Source organism: Dama dama, chromosome 5 (genome assembly GCF_033118175.1).
Source record: "Dama dama isolate Ldn47 chromosome 5, ASM3311817v1, whole genome shotgun sequence".
Taxonomy (NCBI): Eukaryota; Metazoa; Chordata; class Mammalia; order Artiodactyla; family Cervidae; genus Dama; species Dama dama.
The window spans coordinates 83,016,647-83,042,698 of NC_083685.1; the positions used below are offsets into that span (position 1 = coordinate 83,016,647).

General features: G+C 38.3%; 1 protein-coding gene and 1 non-coding gene across 2 annotated transcripts in view; one reads left to right on the forward strand and one right to left on the reverse strand.

Annotated features, from left to right (window-relative positions):
• Positions 1-26,052, forward strand: part of USP32 (ubiquitin specific peptidase 32) — a 192,641-nt gene that overhangs the window by 72,203 nt on the left and 94,386 nt on the right. The window lies entirely within an intron of this gene.
• On the reverse strand, positions 18,941-19,047 carry LOC133058107 (U6 spliceosomal RNA). Its single transcript, XR_009693228.1, has one exon. It is a non-coding gene; the product is annotated as a U6 spliceosomal RNA (small nuclear RNA).

Here is a 26,052-nt window from a genome sequence, read left to right on the forward strand (position 1 = left end):
ACTTATTTTTTCTTCTCATAAGGACTTATATTTTGATATTATTTATATTTGTTTGTTAACATTATTCAGTAGTCATTCATTGCAAGCTATAGGCCCTTTATCAAAAAGGGGTGACTAATGTTGTGACAAAGTTGAATACAATGTCTCAGAGTTATGAAGAAAGTCATCTCATTAAAATAACACTGAGGTGTTAATGAATAATACAGTTGGTCTTCAAGGAGTTGTCACTCTTAAAAGATGAACTTGCTTTCCCAAATTTCTAATCAGTAGATCTAGGGAAATGAATTCTATTTTTTATTTTTTTGGTTGTTGTACTCTTCAATTCTAAAATTTCCATTCGGTTTCTATGTTGAGACTTTCCACCTTTACTTTCAAAAGTGTTCTCATTTCTTTGGGCTCCTCCAAAATCTTTGGTAAGTCTGATATCTGTCTTGTGTAATTGTTGATGCCTACTGATTGTAGTTTCCTAGTTGAATTGAAACTTTACTGGTTCTTTATATAATGAGTAATTTTGGATTATATTCTAGATATTAAAAAATTTTTTTTTCTTTTTTTAAATTTCTGGCTGTGCCATGAAGCTTGTGGGATCTCAGTTCCCCTTCCAGAGATCAAATCCGGGCTACAGCAATGAAGATGCCAAATCAGAACCACTAGACCACCAGGGAACTCCCTCTAGACATTTTTAATATTATGTTATGAAATGCTGAATCTCTTTAAATACTATGGAGATGTTGCCACAGTTGGCCTTCCAGATCTCCTAGGTCTTCCAAGTGAGGATTCAACCAACTATGGATCAAAAAAAAGCTTGGAAAAAAATTCTAGAAATTTCCGAAAAAGCAAAACTTGAGTTTGCCATAGGCTAGCACTTACAATTGTATTTGCAGCTATTTACATAGAATTTACAGTGTACTAGGTATTATAAGTAATCTAGAGATGATTTAAAAGTATAGAGAGAATTTCATAGGTTATAGGCAAATACTACTCCTTATTTATTTATTTATTTGGCTTATTTATTTATTTTCCTTATTATTTATTTGTTGGGTCTTAGTTGTGGCGCACAGACTAGTTATGGTGCATGAGCTTGGTAGTTGTGACACTTAGGCTTAGTTGCTCCACGGCATGTGGGGTCTTAGTTCCCTGACCAGAGATTGAACCCACAGATTCTTAACCCCCGGACCACCAGGGAAGTCCCACTGCTCCATTATATGTAAGGGACTTGAGCATCCATGGATTTTGGCATCTGCCAAGAGCTTGAAACCAGTCCTTCATGGACACCAAGGGACAACTGTATATTTGTTTTTATCATGCTGTGGGTGTTGATGGGTTCAGGCTGCAAGTTCCAACCAGTCTTCTTTTCCTTGTGTCAGTGAAGGTTTCACAGCCTTTGCAGTGCTGTTTGGATCTGTACCGCATGTGCAGCCCACCCAGTGGACAGTCTGGAACCTGGGTGTTGATCTATCTTCAATTTGTAGTTCTGTTTAGGGTCAGATCCATGCTGGTTAGGGCCACATCCATGCATGTGCAGTTTGGAGACAAACCCAGGAGTTCAAAAAACATCTTTCCTGAGCTCCTTCCTCCTCTCAATATCCATAATACTTTTCCTTTCTTTGAGCTCCCATTTCTAGTCCTCCTATCAGAGCCAAGCCAGAGGACAACAGAGAGGAAAAAACCAATAATGAGAGTTTGTCTCACCCTCTTGGGACTGGAGCTACTCTAATTGGAGAGTATGATAGGCTGAATCATGGACCCCAACTGTCCAGGTGCTAGTTCCTGGAGTCCACATGTGGCGTGTGTCTGTGGAATTGTGGTGATAAATGTGCATGTTCTAAAATGCCAGGTTCATTACTTTACCTGAAAATATTTTTATTTATTTAATTGAAAAAATCTTCCTTGACTACTGGAAGTAGGTTTACATAATTATGTATTCTTGGTTGTTTCTCAATTAGAGATTTTCTTTCTTTTTTTTTTTTTTTTTATTAGTTGGAGGCTAATTACTTCACAACATTTCAGTGGGTTTTGTCATACATTGATATGAATCAGCCATAGAGTTACACGTATTCCCCATCCCGATCCCCCCTCTCACCTCCCTCTCCACCCGATTCCTCTGGGTCTTCCCAGTGCACCAGGCCCGAGCACTTGTCTCATGCATCCCACCTGGGCTGGTGATCTGTTTCACCATAGATAATATACATGCTGTTCTTTCGAAACATCCCACCCTCACCTTCTCCCACAGAGTTCAAAAGTCTGTTCTGTACTTCTGTGTCTCTTTTTGTTTTGCATATAGGGTTGTCGTTACCATCTTTCTAAATTCCATATATATGTGTTAGTATGCTGTAATGTTCTTTATCTTTCTGGCTTACTTCACTCTGTATAATGGGCTCCAGTTTCATCCATCTCATTAGAACTGATTCAAGTGAATTCTTTTTAACGGCTGAGTAATATTCCATGGTGTATATGTACCACAGCTTCCTTATCCATTCATCTGCTGATGGGCATCTAGGTTGCTTCCATGTCCTGGCTATTATAAACAGTGCTGCGATGAACATTGGGGTGCACGTGTCTCTTTCAGATCTGGTTTCCTCCGTGTGTATGCCCAGAAGTGGGATTGCTGGGTCATATGGCAGTTCTATTTCCAGTTTTTTAAGAAATCTCCACACTGTTCTCCATAGTGGCTGTACTAGTTTGCATTCCCACCAACAGTGTAAGAGGGTTCCCTTTTCTCCACACCCTCTCCAGCATTTATTGCTTGTAGACTTTTGGATAGCAGCCATCCTGACTGGCGTGTAATGGTACCTCATTGTAGTTTTGATTTGCATTTCTCTTCAATTAGAGATTTTCAACAGTGATTATTCTCTGAAAATTTATTGTGTGGGTGGCATTGTGCTAATGATGATATCGAAGGTATTTATAACCTGTCCTCTTTGGTTTTGTAATAAGTATTCTAGTTGCCCTTGTGATTTAGTTGAATAAAATTTGGCTGTTTACACATCCTCATATAAATTGTTGTGTTTATCACATCCTCATATAAATTGTTGAGTTGGGTCTTGATATTCCCATTTCACAGAGAGTTATGTAGTATTTACCTATACCTAATAGTTACGTGGCATGGTGTTTAGGTCAGTATAAGCTACCAAAGGTTGTAGGTGAAGGCATGGACTGGCGTAAGTTTCGGAAGATTGTGGTCTGAGCCTTCCTGGCTCTTAGCTGGAGGGACAGGTCAAGCTAATAACAGTATAATACTGTAGTTTGCTCATTTTTTGTCTCAGTGAGAGATATTGACTATGAAGGTAGTTCTCAGAAGAGCTGTCCTTACTGCAAATTTTACATTTAAGAAATAAGATTGACAGGAATTGCCTGCTGATCCAGTGGCTAAGACTCCTTGCTCCCCATGCAGGGAACCTGGGTGTGATCTCTGGTCTGGGAACTAGATCCCACATGCCGCAACCAAGGGTTTTGATGCTGCAGCCAGAGCCTGCATGCCACAGTGGAAGACCTGGCACAGCTCTTCCCCCAGAAAACTCTCTAAGGAAAATAAATAGGGGTGATATACCAGTGGATCAAATACATCTTCTTCCATTTCAAAGGCCTTTTAAAAAATCTACAAGAACAAGTTCCAAGACACTTTTAATAAGATGAAGATGTAGACTGAGGAAGCAAATCAGGCACATGAAACGGAAGAGGTATATGTCAGTTTCTGATAAAGTTCAACAAAATGTTGGTGCCAAGAAAGATCAATTAAGTTGTTTGTTCTTTACTGTCTCTCCATTTGATGCCTGGCACATAGATAATATTAATATTTGTTACGTGGGGTATAATTTTATTACTTTTTTGGCCTTATAAATAATTTCTTTCTTTCTTTCTGGCTGTGCTGTGCAGCCTGTGGGATCTTGGTTCCTAACCAGGGGTCGAACCCATGCCCCTTGTGTTGCGGGCACAGAATTTGAACCACTGGACAGTGAGGGAAGTCTCAGTTTGCTTCTTCTTTTTAATTGGAAAAGTGTTATATTATTTTTTGTTTTCAAATACACTCATGTTGTAAGTGTGTGGATCTTTGTGGAATTTTTTTCCGTGGTCACTTGCCCTTAAGGAGAAAAACTAGCTATTATAGCTAATAGTAGAGAGAAAGTATTATGTAGAATACATTTAATAGAAAATTTTTCCTAAAAATTCTTTCTGTGGTACATTTACTCAAATATTATGATCTGTTCATCCTAAATTTTTTAACTGAAATTTTTAGTAAGATAAATACAGATTCACATGCACTTAATAACAAAGAAAAGAGCACTTAATAACAACACAAAAATATATTTTGCCATTTTTCCATGAAGATAACATTTTCCAAATGCAAGAAAACCACAACCAGGTATTGTCACTGGTATTATCCACTGACCTCATTTTGCTTTCCATTTGTGTGTGTGTGTGTGTGTGTGTGTGTGTGTGTGTGTGTTCTGTATAGTTTTATAACTGTGTGGGTGAATGTATCTACCAGCACAATCAAGATATTAGATAGTTGGTAAAGTCATCAAAGCTTGATAGCTTGATAACCTGTGGGTTTTCTGTTGGTAGAAGTCGCAGCATGGAACCGCATGCAGTATGATTTACCACAGTCCATTTATCAGTTTTCCAGCAAAGTTCTTTTGGTTTCTGGTTCTGATTGGTCTGGGGCACTTCTCATGATACCCTTTAGTTCCTAAGAATTGAAGTCTCTCATTCAAATATGTTTGGGGATCCTTTCGTTTGTCCAAGAGAGCCCTGAAAAAGGGCCGGCAGCTTAATTGTACTGGTATTTTGAAAGTGCTGTATTGAATGTTTTTGGACCTAAAAATAGTCCCCATTACTGATTTTCATTGTCTCTTTTTTTTCCCTTACTAGGATCAAGAATATTTTTTCAGTCACCCCTGGGAACCACATTAAGCCCTCACTAGCCTGTTTATTTGGAGGATAATAGGGCATTTGTTTCATGTGTTTGAATCCCAAAGAGATACGACCTGGGCTTACCATTAGCCTTTCCCCTATTAGGTCACTTGAGAGCATCATGCTATAATGACCAAGGTTGTTCGTTTTATCCTTCTATGGATAATTTTAGCTGAACCCAAAACTGGCAATATCAGAGTTGTATATGATAACATGGTTTGCAAACATTACAGGAGGTACAAATAAAAGTAATTTGTTTATTTGAAACCAAACCTTTTCCTCAGAGATACTATATGACTGTGAGAGACTTTGGTGCTTGTTTATTAATATTACATGCTGCTTTGCAAATATATCTTTTAATATTATACTTTGAACAGGCACATAATGCTGTTAATGGGGATATTAACTTTGATTACTTGGTAAAAATTGTGTTTGCCTAGTAAATTCACAATTTTTTATCTTTTCATTTAACTTACACATTTGTATATATTACATTTTTCATAATGCAAGTACTAATGTTACTACCATTTATGAATGAGAAAAAGATACCGAGTCTTAAGGATGTTCCGTTACTTGCCCCAGTATTAAAGCTAATGAGGAGATCCAGGATTCAGGTCTAGGTATCCAAATCCTTATTAGCTACTGTTCTGTGTTGCCTCCCATGGATGATGATAATGACTAAAATTTATGGAGTTATTTACTATGTACCTGGCTTAGGATAATTATTTTATGTAAATTATCTTATTTAATTTTCACCATACTATGTGACTGGTGTTATTATTAATAGCACCATGGAGGTTCTGTTAGTCCCATTATCTAGACTAGCAAATTGAAGTTACATAATTTATATGACCATACAACTCCTAATTAGAAGAGCTAAGATTTGACCCCAGATCTTTTTGGTTCCAGAGTTGGTAACAATTATGTTTCACTAAAAACTTACCTGCAGTTGCAAGAATGTATGTTTATTTGTCATGTTAATTTTTTTACCCTCATAAGATGCACAACACTGTCTTCCATTGAAAAACCGTCTTCTCTGGTGACCATGGCTTCATTTTTTATGTGATTTATGTCCCTGTCAGTATGATATGGCCAGTGAGGACAATTAGAAAATATGTCTTTTTTTTCTTGTTCTCTTTCTGTACTTTTAAGCAAATGATGCATTCTCATGATTCAAAATTTATAAAAGAACAGACAGTGAAAAAAATCTCCTTTCCACCCAGTCCCCTAAGACACCTCATTTCCCTTCCCAGAAGGAAGAATATTTCTTTTTTTTTTTTTAATAATTATTTATGTTTAATTGATTGATCACTTTACAATAGTGGTTTGATTTCTGTCATACATCAACAGGAATAAATCATAGGTGTACATATGTCCCCTCCCTCTTGAATCTCTCTTCTACCTCCCACCCTTCCCCACCCCTCTAGATTATTACAAAGTCCCAGTTTGAGTTCCCTGCATTGTACAGTCAATCTCCATTGGCAGTCTATTTACATATGGTAATGTGTATATTCCCACGCTACTCTCTCCATTCATCGCACCCTCTCCTTATGCTCCCCTGCCCTTGTCCATAAGTCTGTTCTCTGTATCTGTGTCTCCATTGCTAAGTCACTTCAGTTGTGTCCAACTCTGTGCAACCCCATAGATGGCAGCCCACCAGGCTCCCCCATCCCTGGGATTCTCCAGGCAAGAACACTGGAGTGGGTTGCCATTTCCTTCTCCGGAAGAATATTTCTTACCAGGATTTTTTTTCCTTGGCCTTAGTGTGCAGCTTGTGGAATCTTAGCTACTTGACCCAGCCCCCGGCAGTGAACCCAGTCTCCTGACAGTGGAAGCATGGAGTCCTAACCACTGGACCAACCGCCAGGGAATTCCCTCTTACTGATTTTTGATATATCCTTTTAAGAGTTAAGATGTATCTTAAAAGTATGAATTGGGATATTTACTCTATTTTTTAAAAAATTGCCATCACAGCAGTTTCTTTAAATTTCCAAAACAGTTTGTTATCCTGGAATTTACAGAATCTAACTCTGGGGACTTTTTTGTTTGTTTTGGTAAGAACACTTAAGTTCTAACAAATTTGAATTAGTAGTATATAATGTATTAATAGTGTTATCAACTATATTCATGTTGTACGTTAGGTTCTCAGACATGCTTCTTCATCTTATAGCTGAGAAGTCTGTGCCTTTCTCCCTGCCTGTCCTTGTACCTCCCAAGCCTTGGTAACTACTTTTCCACTCAGTTTCTAAGAGTTTGACCTTTTTTTATTTCCCTTGAAAGATTTCACATGTCAGTGACACCAGAATTTTTCTTTCCCTTTCTGGTTTATTACTTGTAGTATAGCACCCTCAAGCTTTATCCATGTTGCTGAAAATGACAGTATTTTCTTCTTTCTTGGGGCTGAATAATACTCCATTGTAAATGTATGTGTGCTCAGTGCATCTGACTCTGTGACCCCATGGACTGTAGTCTGCCAGGCTCTTCTGTCCATGGGATTTTTCAGATAAGTATACTGGAGTGGGTTGCCATTTTCTCTTCAAGGGGATACCACATCTTTATTCATTTATCTGCTGATGGATACTTAAGTTGTTTCCATATCTTGGCTATTATAAATAATACTTGCTGCATCGAAAGTGGGAGTACATATATGTCTTTGACACCCTGTTTTTGATTCCTTGGATATATTCGCAGAAATGGGATTGCTGGATTATATGGTAATCCTATTTTTAACTTTTTTTTTTTTTTTTTGGTAATCCTATTTTTAACTTTTTGAGGAACCACCATACTGTTTCCATAATGACTGCACCAATTTACATTCCTGCCAATAGTGCCCTGGGGCTCCATTTTCTCCACAGCCTCACCACTTTGTTTTTTTTCCCAGTTCTATCGTGATACAAATTGACCTACAGCATTGAAGGTGTACAGCATAATGATTTGACTTACATATTTCTTGAAATGTTGCCACAGTAAATTTAAACATGTCATTCTATATAGATATCAAAAAGAAAAAAATTTTTTGCTCATGATAAGACCTCTTTCAATTTGCTCTCTTGATAACTTTCATGTACACCATACAGCAGTGTCTCATATCTTTTTAATGATAGCTATTCTAACAGGTGTGAGGTGATATTTTCTTGTGATTTGATTTGTATTTTCCTAATGACTAGTGGTGTACCTAATGTACCTGTTGGTCATTTGTATGTCTTTGGAAAAATGTCTGTGTTCCATTCCTCTGTCCTTATCCAAACCCGGTTTCTTTTTTGTTTTGTTTCTTTTGGTTATTGAGTTCTTTATGTATTTTGGATATTAACCCCTTATCATATCATGACTTACAACTATTTTTCCCATTGCTTCATTGTCTTTTCATTTTGTTGTTGATCTCCTTTGCTGTGCATAAGCATTGTAGTTTGATGTAGTTATTTATTTTTGTCTTTGTTGCCTGGAATGAATGTGTGTTTGGGTTTGTGTGGTGTTTCTCAAATTGCCTGATGATAAGATATCCCAGAATGTTATTTATTTGTTGAATGCATATTTTTGGCTACTGAGGGAAATAGGAATATAAGAATATCTTGGCACAAAGACATCTCAGTTCTTTAAAATGGCATTTTAGAGCCCACATATTCTTAAGTGTAGCTACAAGGGAGCAGTTGCATATGACAGCGCCTTGCTGGTTCTCTTAGTTTCGCTGTTGACTTCCCTCCAGGTTTATTTTTACCAGTAACCAGTGTATGTATGTGCAGAAAGAGCGCTGTATGCTCAATTACTTCTCTTTTTAAAAATTTATTTTATTAATGTATAGTTGCTTTACATCACTGTATTAGTTTCTAGTATACAGTAAAGTGATTCAGTTACACTTACATTAGGTTGGTGCAAAAGTAATTGGGGTTTTGCATTAACTTTGCCATTTGATATTGAAATACATTCTTAAATAGATGTGGTTTCATGATACATTATTTTAATGCACATTTCTTGCTTTTATGTTTTTTGCTAATGAATTATTACTTGCTGTTTATTTTATGTTTATTTGAGACTAGGGAAATAATGTTAGACAACAAGCAAATCTGAGCGATTTTGTTACTCAAGTTCAAAATGGGTCATAAAGCAGCAGAGACATCTTACAACATCAACGTGTTTGGCCCAGGAGCTGCTAGTGAATGTATAGTACAGCAGTGGTTCAAGAAGTTTTGCAAAGAAGATGAGAGCCTTGAAGATGAGAAGTATAGTGGCTGGCCATCAGAGATTGACAACAGCCAACGGAGAGCATAACTTCAACAAGCTAACCTTCTTACAACTTACATGAGAAGTTGCTCAAGAACTCAACGTTGATCATTCTAAGGTCATTTGGCATTTGAAGAAAGTTGGAAAGGTGAAAAAGCTCGATAAGTGGGTGCCTCATGAGCTGAACACAAATGAAAAAAAAAATTGTTTTGAAGTGTCATCTTTTATTCTACGCAACAAGGAACCATTTCTTGATCGGATTGTGATGTGCAATAAAAAGTGGATTTTATGCAGCTCCCAGTGATGACTGACTCAGCACTTGGACTGAGAAGAAGCTCCAGAACACTTCCCAAAGTCAAACTTGCTCCCCAAAAAAGGCTCATGGTCACTGTTTGGTGGTCTGCTGGCTGTCTGATCCACTACAGGTTTCTGAATCCCAGTGAAACCATTACATCTGCGAAGTATGCTCAGCAAATTGATGAGATGCCCCAAAAACTGAAACGTCTGCCACTGGCATTGATCAACAGAAAGGGCCCAGTTCTTCTCCACGACAATGTCTGACTGCATGTTACATATCCAGTGCTTCGAAAGCTGAACGAATTGGGCTATGAAGTTTTGCCTCATCCTCCATATTTACCTGACATATCACCAACCAATTACTACTTCTTCAAGCATCTCAACAACTTTTTGCAGGAAAAATGCTTCCACAACTAACAGTATGCAGAAAATGCTTTCCAAGAATTTATCAAATTCTAAAACAAGGATTTTTATGCTCCAAGAATAAACAAACTTACTTCTCATTGACAGAAATGTGTTGACTGTAATGGTTCCTATTTTGATTAATAAAGATGTGTTTGAGCCTAGTTATAATGATTTCAAATTCGGGGTCTGAAACTGCTATTACTTTTCACCAACCTAATAGATAATAGTATCATACTCATTACTTCTTGACTTGAACTGATTCCTGGATGAGAATAAGACATGGAAAAAGGATAACCAAACATGTTAGTATCTTGCTTGCTTGATCAATCTTCAGAGGAATGGTAGTCTAGGTTCTGGAAATGTGATTTTAGATAGATGTATTATCAAGGACACTTCTGGCATATAGGGACTTGATTATTTCCTCTGTGGCTATTCCAACTGCTCACTTTTTCTTTAGCTTTATTTTGTCTGATTAATAATCTCAGCAGTGGGACTTCCCTGGTGGTCCAGTGGTTAAAAATTCACCTTGCAGTGCAAAGGACACTGGCTCAGTCCCTGGTCCAGGAAGACCCCACATGCTGTGGGGCAGCTAAGCCTGCGCACCACAGTGCAACTGCTGAAGCCCGCACACCCTGGAGCCAGGGCTCTGCAACAAGAGAAGCCAATGCAGTGAGAAGCCCACGTACCAAGCCCACTCCACTCACAGCAACCAGAGAAAGCCCAGGACAGCAGCAAAGAACCAGTGCAGCCAAAAACAAAATAAAAAAAACTAAAAAAAAAAAAATCTGAGCAGTGGGGACTGCATAGGGCCAGGGTAAAGAGGAGAAATGGACTGAGACATTCATATTGTCTTTTTATTTCCTTTTCACCACATAGTGTATGATATTTGTAAATAATGACTGCATTCTTATACTTAGCCCCTAAGCTTATTTATTAGTTCATAACACAGATGAAATGAATACATTCACAGTTGTATACTTTTAAAGTGTTTTTTAAATTATTGTTACTTACTCAGCATTTTAACCACGTTATAATTTATGTAGAATTCATGGGGTTAACCAGGGAAATCTGATCATTGGTTATAAAGGAAAATGCATTCTGAATTCTAAGCAATTCTTTCCATAAGGTGTAGTTTGTGAGTGGGGAATGATTTCCTTCTTTCTTAATAACTAAATAACTTAATAACTAATTGCTTGATTTATTTTAAGAGCTGCTTATATGTGAAATCATACACATGGCTTTTTGTGTGTGGCTTATTTCCGTTGTGTAATGTTTTCAGCATTCATCCACATTGTAGTATGTGTTAGAATGTCATTTCTTTTAATGGCTGAATAATATTCCATTGTAACTGATAACTTATTTTTTAATTAGTTTTTGGCTGTGCTGGGTCTTCATTGCAATGCATTAGCTTTCTCTAGTTGCAGTGAGCAGGGGCTTCTCTCTAGATGTAGTGCTAGGGCTTCTCATTTTGGTGACTTCTCGTGTTGTGGAGCCTGGGCTCTAGGCACTCAGGCTCAGTAGTTGTGGTACATGGGCTTAGTTGCCCTGTGGCATGTGTGATCTTCCCGGACCAGGGATTGATCACATGTCCCCTGCATTGGCAGGCAGATGTCAACCACTGGACCACCAGGGAAATGCAATAACTTTTAGTAATGGTCAGTTTTGTCTCAAACATCCTTCTCTGTTTAACATTTCTCTTATGTTGTTAAAGTTTTTGTGTCTTGCTAAGTGTTAGATGTTGTAAACTGATGTGACACATCACCTTGAAAATGTAAAATATCATTAATTCAGTGAAATTTTTGCTTTTCATTTACCCCCTTTAAATTTGGGGCATTGAAACAGATCTGTATAGTCACCTGACATAGACCCAGCCTCATTTTCTGGTTCTAGAGATAGGGATGGAGATAGAAGTCACTGGGGATTTTGGCATGTTATCATGAATCCATTTTTTTTGCTGTCACCACTAGAACCCCCCATTGGAAATTTACTACTCCTCAGAGATGGAATTCAACTATTTGAATTGCAAAATGGGAACCTGAACAAGTCCTGTTCCCCTACTGCTCCTTAACCATAGTTGATATGCATACTGCTTAATCCCATGCTGTTCTCTAGATGGAATTAGATTAGTGAACAGTAAGAGAATATTTAATTCTTTAATCACTACCATGCAGCATAAAATTGTATTAGCTTAAGCAAAAAGGTCATAGCTTTGTTGGCTAAAATTTCCAAGCTTGATCTTGTTCTTCTATCCTCACATATAATTCTGACTTTTTAAAAAATTCTGAGTACATTACATTTAATCTTGTTGCATTTAGCCTTGTGTTCCTGCCTAAGATGAAGTTAATTCTGTATTCAATTACCTGTTTTATTAGTCATTCATTCCTCCCAGCTTCGTCTTTTACGAAATTAATACACATGCCTTCTATGTCATAATCCAAATCACTGATTTGTTGTTGTTGTTGAGTCGCTAAGTCATGTCCGACTCTTCACGACCCCAAGGACTATAGCACACCAGGCTCCTCTGTCCTTCACCATCTCCCAGAGTTTGCTGAAATTCATGTCCATGGTGTTAATATTGCTAGCCAACCATCTCATCCTCTGCTGCTCCCTTCTCCTTTTGCCTTCAGGCTTTTCCAGCATCAGGGTCTTTTCCAGTGAGTTGGCTCTTCGCATCAGGTGGCCACAATATTGGAGCTTCAGCTTCATCATCAGTCCTTCCAGTGAATATTCAGGCTTGATTTCCTTTAAGATTGACTGGTTTGTCACCTTGCAGTTCAAGGGACTCTCAAGAGTCATCTCCAACAAAAAGTGTTTAATAGTTGGCAGGTTGGCACTTCTTTAGACCTATTTTTTCCAAAAAGATGTAGAATTTTAATCAACACTCTTTTGTATTTGAGTTTCAATGAGATTTGCATGACCCTAGCTCTTAATTATTCAGTCCACAATTTATTATCTAAAATGTGTTGTTATTGATATGAGACCTTGACAAAAACTTTCCTAAATAAAGTCAGCATGTTCATCTTAATTCTTATTAGTTAATTTAATCATTGTACCATTTTAATTTTCTGGAACATGATCTTTGTCATAATATGGACTGTAATTAACTTTTTATAACTTTTAGGCTAGCTTTATAGCTAAGTATATGAAGAAATTGGTTTACTCTTATGTGATCTCTTAAAGGGAAAGATATTTTTTAAAATTTTATTTTTCAGCTTTTTTTGTCTGGTTTTCTTTTTGTTTTTGGCTGCACTCAGTCTTCATTGTATGTCCTCTGAAGGGGATGACAGAGGATGAGATGGTTGGATGGCATCACCAACTTGATGGAAATGAGTTTGAGCAAGCTCTGGCAGTTGGTGAAGGACAGGGAAGCCTGGGATGCTGCAGTCCATGGGGTCACAAAGAGTTGGACATGACTGAGCAACTGAACTGACTGACATTTTTTTTTTTTTAATTTTAATTTTCAGCGTTTTTTCTTCTGTTTTTCTTTTTGGCCGCACTGAGTCTTCGTTGTGCGTGCAGTCTTTGTCTAGTTGCCGTGAGTGGGGGCTACCCTTCCCTGGAGTATGAGGGCTTCTCATGCGGCGGCTTCTCTTGTTGAGGAGCACAGGCTCTAGGCATGTAGACTCCGTAGTTCTGGTGCATGGGCTTAGTTGCCTTGCAGCACGTGGGATCTTCCTGGACCAGGGATTTAACACTTGTTCTCTGCACTCTGCATAAACAGGCAGATTCTTAACCACTGGACCACCAGGGAATTCCTCCACATTAATTTTTTAATAAGTAAGCAATTTTTTTTGGTCACACAGTGTTGCTTGCTGGATCTTAGTTCCCCACCACAGATCAAACCCGGGCCCCCTCCAGTGGAATCTTGGAGTCCTAACCACTGGACCTTAAGGGAATTCTCATAAAAATTCGCTTTTATAGAGATTTGAATTGAATCCTTTTTCAAAATAGGTGTAGAAAAATATAAGAATTGATATATTCAGTTATTATTAGAAGATTGTTTCATTCACTTGAAAATAGTTGCTTCTTATGTTATGGTAAATCAAAGAATATGTCAAGCTGACCTTTTGCCAGTGCTATAGATTGTTTATTTTTCCAAATTAAACATTCATCTCATCATTGCAGGAGAATCTGAAGCATAAGATTAATTCAAGTCTAAAATTGATTTTGCTAAGATTTCTGTATAAGATTCAAAATCATTTGAAGTAAAAACAAGTGGTATAAATTTAATCTAAAAGGAACTACTTAAGGAGAAAACAAATGATTTGTCTATTATAATTATCTTTGAAAATGTGTTTTTCTAATATCATTTATATAAAGAGGAATAGTGAGTGCTGAATAGCAGTTAATAGTCACATAGAATCCCTGCCCCTTGTGTAACTTACATTTTTCTCAGGAGAGACAGATAATAAGCAAAACATACAAAGTGAAAAATTGCCAGTCTTTTAAAACTCCCAAATGACTATATTTTGTGTAATTTCAGCTTTCCTTTAAGACAACATAAACAGAAGGATATATGTCATTAGTTCTTTTGATCCTAAGCAGCCAGAGAATCACTTAAGTTTCCTGAAGTAATGGGTTGTAAGTAATACAAGGCTTCCCCAATGGCTCAGGCGGTAAAGAATCCACCTGCAATGTAGGAGATGCAGGAGATGGGGGTTCGAGCCTTGTTTTGGGAACATCCCCTGAAGGCAATGGCAGCCGACTCCAGCATTCTTGCCTGGAAAATCCTATGGATAGAAGAGCCTGGTGGCTACAGTCCATAGGGTTCAAAGGACTCCGACACAACTGAGCATACACGAAGATAGAAATCTTAGACTACTGCTATGTGTGGTTTCAACACTGAATTCAGAGTTCACATTCGGACGAAGGGAATGGACTTTAGGAACTTCAAAATTGTCTAGGATCTTATGTATTTTAATTATTAGTATGTCCCATGAATCTACTCCTAATTTCTTGTAGTTGTAACATTTTAATGGAAAGTAGGTTTGCACAATGGGACTGTAGCTGCCGACAAACCTGGATACTGGGGTGAAATGTCTATTTTCTTAAGAGCACTCAATAATTCAAAAAATATTTGTTGTCTGTAATGTATGAAGCACTAAAAGATTTATTGCAATCTTTAAGATCTAGCAGAAGCATAAAGAAATAAAGCAGACTGAAGCATTTTGTCTTTTGAATGTGCAACTGCGTTTTTTGAAATTTTTATTTATTTATTTATGGCTGCTTTGGGTCTTCGTTGCTGTGCAGGCGTTTCTCTGGTTGCCTGAGAGCAGATGCTACTCTTTGTCGCGGTGCTTGGTTTTCTCATTGCCATGGCTTCTGTCGTTGCAGAGCACGGGCTTGCAGGCCTCAGTAATTTTGACACATGGGCTTGTTAGCAGTGGCTCTTGGACTCCAGAGCACAGTCTCAGTAGTTGTGGCACTGGGTTTAGTTGTCCCGTGGCATGTGAGATCTTCCTGGCATGTGTTCATGGTTAGTCACTCAGTCATGTCCATCCATGTTGTAGCAGATTGCAAAATTTCATTCTTTTTTATGGCTGAGTAGCATTCCATTGTGTATATGTAGGTATATACACACACCCCACATCTTTATCCATTCATCTGTTAATGAATACTTAGGTTGCTTCCATATCTTGGAAGCATTATTGTAATAATGCTATGAACATTAGGATACGTGTATCTTTTTGAATTAGTGGCTTTGCTTGGCAATGTCAAATCTTTGGCACTTAACATATCAGAAAGAGCTCTGTAAGTCAGTAGTGGAGTAATGGAGGGCATGCTCAGTTACTCATGCAATTAGGTACTTGGCCCAAAAGTGGTGACTGTCATTTCTCTATATAACGTTTTAGCCAGAAGTAGTTACACAGCCCTGTTCATCTGCAAGAAGCATGGAGGAAATGTCTCCATGCCTTATGTCCCCAAGGAAAGGGGAACTATGTTTATGAAAGCATCAGAAGTTTCTTTTACAAATATCTAGGTCCAGTATTCTCATGCTTTTTGTTCTCAGAGCATAAAAATGAAAATTTTTATTTATTTGGCTATGCCAGATCTTAGTTGCGGCACATGGGCTCTTCCATCTTCATTGTAGCATTTGTGTTCTTTTAGTTGCAGCATGCAGGATCTTTATTTGTGGCATGCGAACCCTTAGTTGTGGCATATGGGATCTAGTTCTCCAACAAGGATCGAACTCGGGCTGCCTGCATTGGGAGCACCGAGTCTTAGCCACTGGACCACCAGGGAAATCCCTAGATTCCCTTTGGAAGTTATTATTTAGAATTATCTTCTTGTTATCCTACTTCTCTGTTACCTTAGTTCAGTAATGTCCTCTAGAAAGGAACATTGAAACATTGTTAATATTGAAATATTTAATCTATCAAATGCAATCATTAACTTAGTTGGAGATGAAATGGAAAAGATTGTATATATGTGGGAGTATTAGTATACATTATTCTGGGTTTTACTTTCCTAGATCTGTCCACTGAAAAGTTTGAGAAACAGTCAGTAATACCCAAGCAGCAAGCACCCTTAATATCCTGATTGTGATCTCTAAATAGAACTTCCCACTTAAAAGAACTGGGCTGCTTGGGAAAACGTCTGATTCTAGGTTTGGGTCAGGAAATTTATAAAGTGAGCTTAGAACATCTTGTACCAGAAAGGAAGGAAAGTGTCAGACAATACTTAGAGTCATAAAAAACGGATTCAGGAGCCAATTTGAACAGTCTTCCTCTACAAAGGGATAGGGAAATTGATCATGGCTAAACGAAGTATGAGTGTAAGGAGATTGAAACATATCAAATATATTTTAAAAATTACCCCTTTTAAGGGGATTAAGGGAGAATGGAGACATGTATATGTGTGGCTGAGTTCCTTTGCTGTTCATCTGAAACTGTCACACATTGTTAATCAGCTATACCCCAACAAAATAAAAAGTGCAAAAGAAAATAAATACCCCTTTTGGATACAGGTTTCTAAGACCAATCCCAGATTCATGATTCACAGAAGGGCTCCTAGGACTGAGCATAGTCATACTCAACTATTCTGATTCATTATCACAAAAGGATACAAAGCAAAATCAGCAAAGAGAAAAGGAATATGGGGCAAAGTCTGGAGGAGACCAGGTGTAAGCTTCTTCCATTCCTCTTCTGGAGAGGATATACTTAGTTTCTCTAGCAGTAAGTTGTGACAACAGGTGTGAAATGTTATCACCGGGGACGCTCTTTAGAGAGACATGCATTGCTTAGGGCTTTTATTGGAGCTGGTCACCTGGATACCTTCTACTTACCACAGGCCAAAATTCCAAACTTCCAAAAGAAAGCAGATGTTGAGCATAAACCACATTGTTTTCATAAACAGTTTAGGCAGTTAACCTCATTTAACATTTAGGGAACAGTTAGATTCAGGAAGTCTCCCCAAAATCCAAGTTCACAGATACCATTCAAGGGCCAAACTTGAAAACGGATTTAAGGATAACAGTCTCAGGTAGTCTTTATTTTCTTCTTTCTGCACAGATACCTCTGAAAGATGCTGGGATATTTTAAAAACTGATTAATGAAGGAAAAGAAGTGCATCTCAGGGTAACCAAAAAGAGTGATAAGAAGTCATTATGTGCCTCCTGATGAAAATACAATAGCGCCAACTGGGAGATGGTTCTTGCCAAAAAATATAATTAAAACGTGATCAGTTTTCTGGGTCTAACTGCTTATTTACAGGAAATACAGAGGACAGACAATACAGTCATCAAAATGTCGACCTTGGGAAACTCCCCAGGACAGATGTCTTTGTTTCTTCAGCGAATAAATTGTGTTGAAAAAGAGAGGGAGAGAGAAAGAAAGCCTACAGATCCAGAGTTAAGAGACTAGCAATCAATTATGTATTTTAGATCTTAAGTTAAAAAAAAAAATGAGATAGTAGGAGAAATTTGAATACTAACTAGATATTTGATGATACTAAGGAATTTTTGTTAGTATTTGTCTCAGTCCATTTTTAGGCTGCTATAACGATACCATGTTCTGGGTAGCTTATAAACTGAAGTTTATTTCCCATAGTTCTGGAGGCTGAGAATTTCAGGATTAAGGTGCCTGTAGATTCTGTATCCGGTGAGGGCCCACTTCTGGTCATAGATGGCCATCTTTTTGCTGTGTCCTCCAGTGGCTAAAGAGGTAAAGGAGCTTTCCGAGGTCTCTCATTTGTGAGAGTACTGATCCCCCTGAGGACCCCAACTACTGAGCTCACATGCTGCCACTGCTGAAGCCCGTGCGTCCCAGAGCCCGTGCTCTGCGACAGGAGAGGCCGCCACAGAGAGAAGCCCGTGCACTGCGACTGGGGAGTAGCCTCTGTTCGCTGAAACAAGAGAAAGCCTGCTCAGCAACCAAGACCCAGGGCAGCCAAAAATAAATAAATTTTCAAAAAAAAAAGACCACCTGTCCCACTGATAAGGGATTTGCCCTCATCACCTCCTGAAAGTCCCATTACTGGATTTCAACATAGGAATTTGGGAAGAGAGGGTTTTTTTTAGTTGTGATAATGATATTATGTGTTATATTTTAAAAGTATCTTGTGGAGAGAGACAATATTTTCATATCAAATTAAGAATAAGCTGTAACAAGTTTTAAAATTTTATTTAGCTGCTTATAAAAATTTTTTTTTGTAATGGAAATATAGTTGATTTATAATGTTGTGTTAGTTTTTGGTATATAGCACAGTGATTCTATACACACACACTATTTTATATTCTTTTACAAGACATTGAATATAGTTCCCTGTGCTGTACAGTAAGACTTTGTTGTTTATCCATTCTATGTGTAATAGTTTGCATCTGCTAATTCAAAACTGCCAATCCATCCCTTCTCCCCTCCCACTGTTGACAACCGCAAGTCTGTTTCCTGTTTCTGTGAGTCTGTTTCTGTTTCATAAATAAGTCCATTGTGTCATGTTTTTTATTTTTTAAAATCTCTTCTTTGGCCACACTGTGCAGCTTGTGGGATCTTAGTTCCTCAACCAAGGACTGAACCTGGGTCCTCAGCATTGAAAGCACGGAGTCCTAATCACTGGGCTGTCAGGGAATTTCTTGTGTCATGTTTTAAATTTCACTTACAAGTGATGCCGTAGTATGAAACCTGGCATGAATTTGCATGTCATCCTTGCGCAGGGGCCATTCTCATCTCCTCTGTATCACTCCAGTTTTAGTATATGTGCTGCTGAAGTGAGCACTGCAGGTTGCTTTTGTTTTTATCCAAGCACACAGTTAAGAGTTTGTTGTTGTTTAGACATTTCTAAAAAAATCAATTTTTCATTAACAAACTTAGATCAGCTAAATTTGATGTAAGAAGACTAGATTTGATAGTTCAGAAACTTTTGATACGAATAAAACCCAGCTGACAATCAAATATCTATTAAAAATTTAAATGGAAAAGTTTGATTCTCTTGAAAATTATATAAAATGAATGAAAATTTGAAGGTATTAATTTGGTTCTTTTGACTGTGAATCAAAATCGTTTAAAAAATGTAATAGTGTTTACTCAGGAAAAATTGTATCCAAGGGAGAAGCCATGAGCTCATCAATGCTGAATTAATTCTTACTGATAAACAGAATGGAGTCAGGCTCCAGTCTGCCTTCTGCCCTAAGAGTAGCCTTTCTCACACAGGGGCTGCTCTTCCACCTGGGTTCTAGAATGAGAAGAAATGTGACACATAGCCTCATAGGACTGGAACTAAGGCTCAGATAGTTCAGTGATTTGCCCAAGATCACGTAGCTGGTAAATTAGTAAAGCCTGGCTTCAACTCAGGAATGCCTGACCCCAAAAGCAATGCTATGAAACAATTTGCATCACTTACTGCTTTCCCCTAGGAATAGTGGTGTATCCTTGTACTTTATGTCCAAAAGATGCTAAAAGGAGGACGAGGATTGTAGAACATCAGTTGAAACATGACAGTCTTTCTTTTACACTGGACACCTATGTACATCTGCCTTTTTAACCTTCTAATGATATGGAGAGGGTTAAGTTCTTCGTGTATTATAGTATAAGTCTTTCTCTTTTAAAATGCAGACTAATTCCCCAGTCTTTTCAACTAATCATATTATTTACTGGATGATATCATTGTCTGAAAAGAGGCTAGTGAGATCATTACCATAAGCGTCAATTTTACACATTAGTGTAACAGTATGCCAAAGTCTCAATCCAGATGTTAACGGCTACCAAATGTTTAAGAAAATATGTTTTTTATTCTTCTTCATTTTAATAGCTAATTTTAATAAGAGAAACTTATTAGAGGGATTTTAAAATAAAGATCTTATAACAGATTATAGTAATAAGTTAACACTTATGTGCCTTTTCAAAAGTAGCATCAAAATACCCTTGCTTATCCTGTACAGCCTCTCTCAGTGGATCCTAAGGACAGTGTAATGAGCGCGGCACTTAATATTTCATTAATGTTAGAGTATTGTCAGTTATAAGGTGACTGTTGATATAAAAATAACTTCTGCAGAGTGAAAGAAAGATATTACACATTTAATGTTAGATGCATAATGATTTCTGGAACATTAATAGAAGGTGGGAAATACATTCATCTTAGAATTCAGGGGATATGGTAATTTTCTTGGGCCTGCTTTTATCATCTGTTAAATGAACTTTTGAACTTTGTGGTTTTAGAAAGTTATTGCTGTTCTTATATTTTGGGCATGAGGGACCACTATATTCATTCCAGCATTCCATCCAGATGTATTCAAAACAAAATCTACAATTTACAGATACTTGCAAAACTGAAAAATCATATCTTACTCAGACTTTCTTGGTTAAGTTTACTTTTACGACTTTGCTGTCTTTGTATAAAAGCCAGTGAAGTGACCACATTATCAAGTTAAAGTGAAAAGAAAGGGATGCGAAAAACATAGTGTCTGTAGATGGGGTTTGTGAATACTTTGAAATTTCTTTTGTTTAATCTTCAGTATATTTGACCAAAATGGTATACATCTTGCTGGTGATATTTTTCATTTTATATGCTAGAGAATGTGTATAATGGTACTGTGGAACAGTGAAGGGGTTAAGAGTTCAGTGTTAGGAACTTCGGTTTCAATCTTGACCCTGCTGCTTCATTGATGTATGACTTGGGAAAGGTTATTTCAGTCTCCTTGGGCTCTAGTTTTTCTCAGCCATAAAATAGGGACACCAGTAATATCTTCCCCGTGGAATCATCTTGAGGCTTAATACTGGTGAAGCAAAGCACTTGGATTAATACCAAACTTCCCTGGTGGCTCAGGTGGTAAAGAATCTGCCTACAGTGTGGGAGACTGGGTTCAATCTCTGGGTCAGGAGGATCCCTTGGAGAAAGAAACGTCAACCCACTCCAGTATTATTGCCTGGAGAATCCCATTAACAGAAGAGCCTGGCGGGCTACAGTCCATGGGGACGCAGAGAGTCGGACATGACTGAGCAACTAACACAATAATAGTTATATGCCATGTAATAGCCATTTAAATGTGTTAACTATTGTTTTTATAATAATTTATTAATGGAGTTGATGTTGGGTTAAACACTGTGTGCTGTGATTAATTTCTCACTGACTGGCAATGTGAGGACTGAGCCACAACATGGTATAACATTTTAGAATACAGTAGTAAACTTCCAATTCCTCTGTCCCATGTTCTATTGTCATGTGTTTTACATATGCTATAAACACATTAAAATTTTACTGTTATTCCTTCCCTAGTAGCTCAGCTGATAAAGAATCCGCCTGTGATGCAGGAGACCCGGATTCGATTCCTGTCTCAGGAAAATCCTCTGGAGAAGGGATAGGCTACCCACTCCAGTATTCTTGGGCTTCCCTGGTGGCCCAGATGGTAAAGAATCCACCTGCAATGAGGGAGACCTAGGTTTGATCCCTGGGTTGGGAAGATGCCCTGGAGAAGGGAACAGCTACCCACTCTAGTATTCTGGCCTGGAGAATTCCATAGACTCTATGGTCCATGAGGTGGCAGAGTCGGACATGACCGAGAAACTTTCACTTTCTTTATTTCATTAGCCAGCCAATTATCTTTTAAACCAGTGAAAAATAAGGAAATTTCATATTTACTTTCATTTATTCTATTTCCTACTCATTTTTCTTTGTGTTGAAACAGTTATTTTGTTTGGTAACTTATTTCCTTCAACCTGAAGTACTTTCTTTCACCCTTTTATGTAGTATACGTTTGCTTCTCTGTTTTTATTTTCCTGAAAAAGTCTACTTTTTCTTTTTAAAAGGTATTTTCATTTTGAATAGGATTCTCAGCTTTTTTTTTTCTGTCTTTAATTGCTTTAGAATTGTCATTCCACTGTTGTCTGGTTTATGTAGTTTTTGATGAGAAATGTTTTTCTCAATGTAATGCATCCCTTTTCCTCTGGCTGCCTTAAAGGTTTTCTTTTTATCTTTTGCTTTGAATAGTTTGGATATGATTTGTCTAGCTGGTTTTGGGGAGTTAAAACTGTGATTGTCCTACCTGTTCTCTGAACAACTTATATCTGTGGTTTTGTGTCTTTATTTTATTTTATTTTTCCATTTATTTTTATTAGTTGGAGGCTAATTACTTTACAATATTGTAGTGGCTTTTGCCACACATTGACATGAATCAGCCGTGGATTTACATGTGGTCCCCATCCTGAACCCCCCTCCCACCTTCCTCCCCATCCCATCCCTCTGGGTCTTCCCAGTGCACCAGCCCCGAGCACTTGTCTCATGCATCCAACCTGGACTGGTGATCTGTTTCACCCTTGATAGTATACTTGTTTCAATGCTATTCTCTCAGAACATCCCACCTTCGCCTTCTCCCACAGAGTCCCAGCCTGTTCTGTACATCTGTGTCTCTTTTTCTGTTTTGCATGTAGGGTTAATCGTTACCATCTTTTTAAATTCCATATATATGCGTTAGTATACTGTATTGGTCTTTATCTTTCTGGCTTACTTCACTCTGTATAATGGGCTCCAGTTTCATCCATCTCATTAGAACTGATTCAAATGAATTCTTTTTAATGGCTGAGTAATATTCCATGGTGTATATGTACCATAGCTTCCTTATCCATTCGTCTGCTGATGGGCATCTAGGTTGCTTCCGTGTCCTGGCTATCATAAACAGTGCTGCGATGAACTTTGGGGTGCACGTGTCTCTTTCAGATCTGGTTTCCTTGGTGTGTATGCCCAGGAATGGGATTGCTGGGTCATATGGCAGTTCTATTTCCAGTTTTTGAAGGAATCTCCACACTGTTCTCCATAGCGGCTGTACTAGTTTGCATTCCCACCAACAGTGTAAGAGGGTTCCTTTTTCTCCACACCCTCTCCAGCAGTTATTGCTTGTAGACTTTTGGATAGCAGCCATTCTGACTGGCGTGTAGTGGTACCTTATTGAGGTTTTGATTTGCATTTCTCTGATAATGAGTGATGTTGAGCATCTTTTCATGTGTTTGTTAGCCATCTGTATGTCTTCTTTGGAGAAATGTCTGTTTAGATCTTTGGCCCATTTTTTGATTGGGTCATTTATTTTTCTGGAATTGAGCTGTAGGAGTTGCTTGTATATTTTTTAGATTAATCCTTTGTCTGTTTCTTCATTTGCTATTATTTTCTCCCATTCTGAAGCCTGTCTTTTCACCTTGCTTATAGTTTTTTCACCTTGCTTATAGTTTTTGTGTCTTTATTAGTTTTGGAAAATTCTCAACCTTTATCTTTTCAGCTTTTCTGTTCCATTCTCTTTTACTTCTTGGATTTCAGTTGCATGTATGTTAAGTCATTTGGTATTTTCTCACAGCCTTTGGATTTTCTGTTTTGTTCCCTCCCATCTCCATATATTTCCCCCTCTGTTTTGTTTGGATAATCTCTAACTTGAGCCTGATGAGTTTGCTGTTGAGCCATTCCAGAGCTTTATAAAACTCTATTTGTATGTTTTTCCTTTGTCAGTATGTGAGGTTTGGGGTTTTTCTCTGCTTCCTTGTGTGACTTATAATTTGTGGTGGGAAGATAGATGTCTTATATAGGACAGTAGAGACTTGAGCTAAACAGTACTTATGCCTGGCTGAGTCTTCAGCACAAGTAGTTGAGTCAGTCTAGTCTTAGTTGAGCTGGGTTTTTAGTGTGTTGTCATGACTACCCGCAGTGCACACTACAGGCTTCAAATCCCACACTAAGGTTACCTCTTTTAGATTAGAGGCCCATTTGCCAGGGGAGACTTGTAATGTCTGCTCTACCTTTAACTTTTGATCTTATTTTCTCTTTGGTACCGTACCTCAGAGAAGATCTCTCCACACTCTTCCCTCTCCTTCAGCGGTAGACTGCTGTTATTGATTGCCCAGTGTTTGCTAGCACAGTGGTGGAGGTGGGTGAGGGGTACCAGGGTGGGGGATTCTCTGTTGTCCTATTGCTGTCTCAGTTTTAGGCGGTCCTTATGTCTCTGCAACTTGGAGGGCGAGACTTTCTCACTGATTCTGCCTCTTGCCAAATGGTAGGGGACTTTTAAAGGTCTGTGGCTATGCTGTTTTCCTGACCCTCCCTTAGGGATAGAGGGTACCTTCTTCTTGGGCTTCCTAGTGGCTCAGACAGTAAAGAACCTGCCTGCAATGCTGGAGACCCAGGTTCGATCCCTGGGGTGTGAAGCTCCCCTGGAGAAGGAAATGGAAACCCACTCCGATATTCTTGCCTGGGAAATCTCATGGACAGAGGAGCCTGGTGGGCTGCAGTTCATGGGGGTCACAAAAGAGTTGGACATGAATAAGGGATTATCACTTTTTCCCCTGGTTATACAGGGGCCAACTCGAAATAGTTATTCTACAAAATATGCTTGTTGCATTCTTTTTATGTTTTGTATATTCTGATTTGGAAACATCTCCCTATGCTAGTTTTTGCTGAGTTTGCTATCAGTGGCACTGTAGACACACAGTTTTTAGCATCAGCTGTCATAGTGTTATTAAATATATTTATAAATATCATTTAATGAATATGTATTTTCATATGTTGACTCTAAGTTTTATTCCTTGAATTATCTTTTAATCATGTATTTTAATGACAAATTCTTCTTGGCAGATACTAGGTCAGGTTTTTTTCTTTTTTTAAACCACACAGCACTTCTAACACCAAATGTGTGAAGTTTTTCCCCACATCAATCAGTTCTCCAACTCTCTGGACACCAGCTGGGTGTCCTATAAACCAATTCATTTCTGATACTAACTACCCAGAGTTAGGCAGACGCCCAGGTCTGTCCCCCACTTCAGAAGATGCCAGTTTCAGGCCCCCAACTTCTTCTACTTCTGACCAATCAGCTGTAAGTCAGGGGTTCCCATGTATCCCTCCTGGGATTCAGTAATTTGCTAGAAAGGGCCCACAGAGCTCAGGAAGGCATTTTATTTACTGTTACCAGTTTACTATAGAGGATACAACTCACAAACAGCCAGATGGAAAGAGATGCATGGGATGGCGGATAGCGTGGGGGCGGGGGGACAGTTCGGAAGGAGATGGTGCACAGTACTTCTGTGTCCTGGTGTTCCATCCTTCTTGCACCATGATATGTTCACCAACATACCCATAGTTTAGGGCTTCTTCTGGAAGTTCCATTACGTAGGCATGGTGGTGATTAGCTCCGTCTTCACCCCTTTGCTCCTTCCCTGACTCTGGAAAGTGGGGCTGAAAGTTCTAACCCTCTAATCATATCATTAGTTCCTCTGACTACCAGCGCCCATTCTAAAGCTTTGTAAGGACCCGCCAAGGGTCACCTTATACTAAGTCGTGTCCAGCTCTTGTGACCCCATGCCAGGCTCCTCTGTCCTTGGGATTCTCCAGGCAAGAATACTGGAGTGGGTTGCCATTTCCTTCACCTTTCATCTGTACCGCTCTGGGAATTCCAAAGATTTTAGAAGCTCTTGCATTGTTTTTTTTGGAACCTGGTAGAAGACCAAAATGAGTTTCTTATATGACAGTATCACACTAGGCTCTCAACACAGAACTGTTGAATAAATGAATTTATGTGACTGCTGTTAGTGTCACTTTCTTATGAATAGCTTTTCTTCTTTATTTCTGATTATTATAATATTCAATTTTCAGAGTATAAAAATGTCCTTATTTTCTTTTTTTTTTTTACTTAAAAGTTGAATATATTTTGGAGAAGGTAATGGCAACCCACTCCAGCACTCTTGCCATGGATGGAGGAGCCTGGTAGGCTGCAGTCCATGGGGTCTCAAAGAAGTCCGACAGGACTGAGCGACT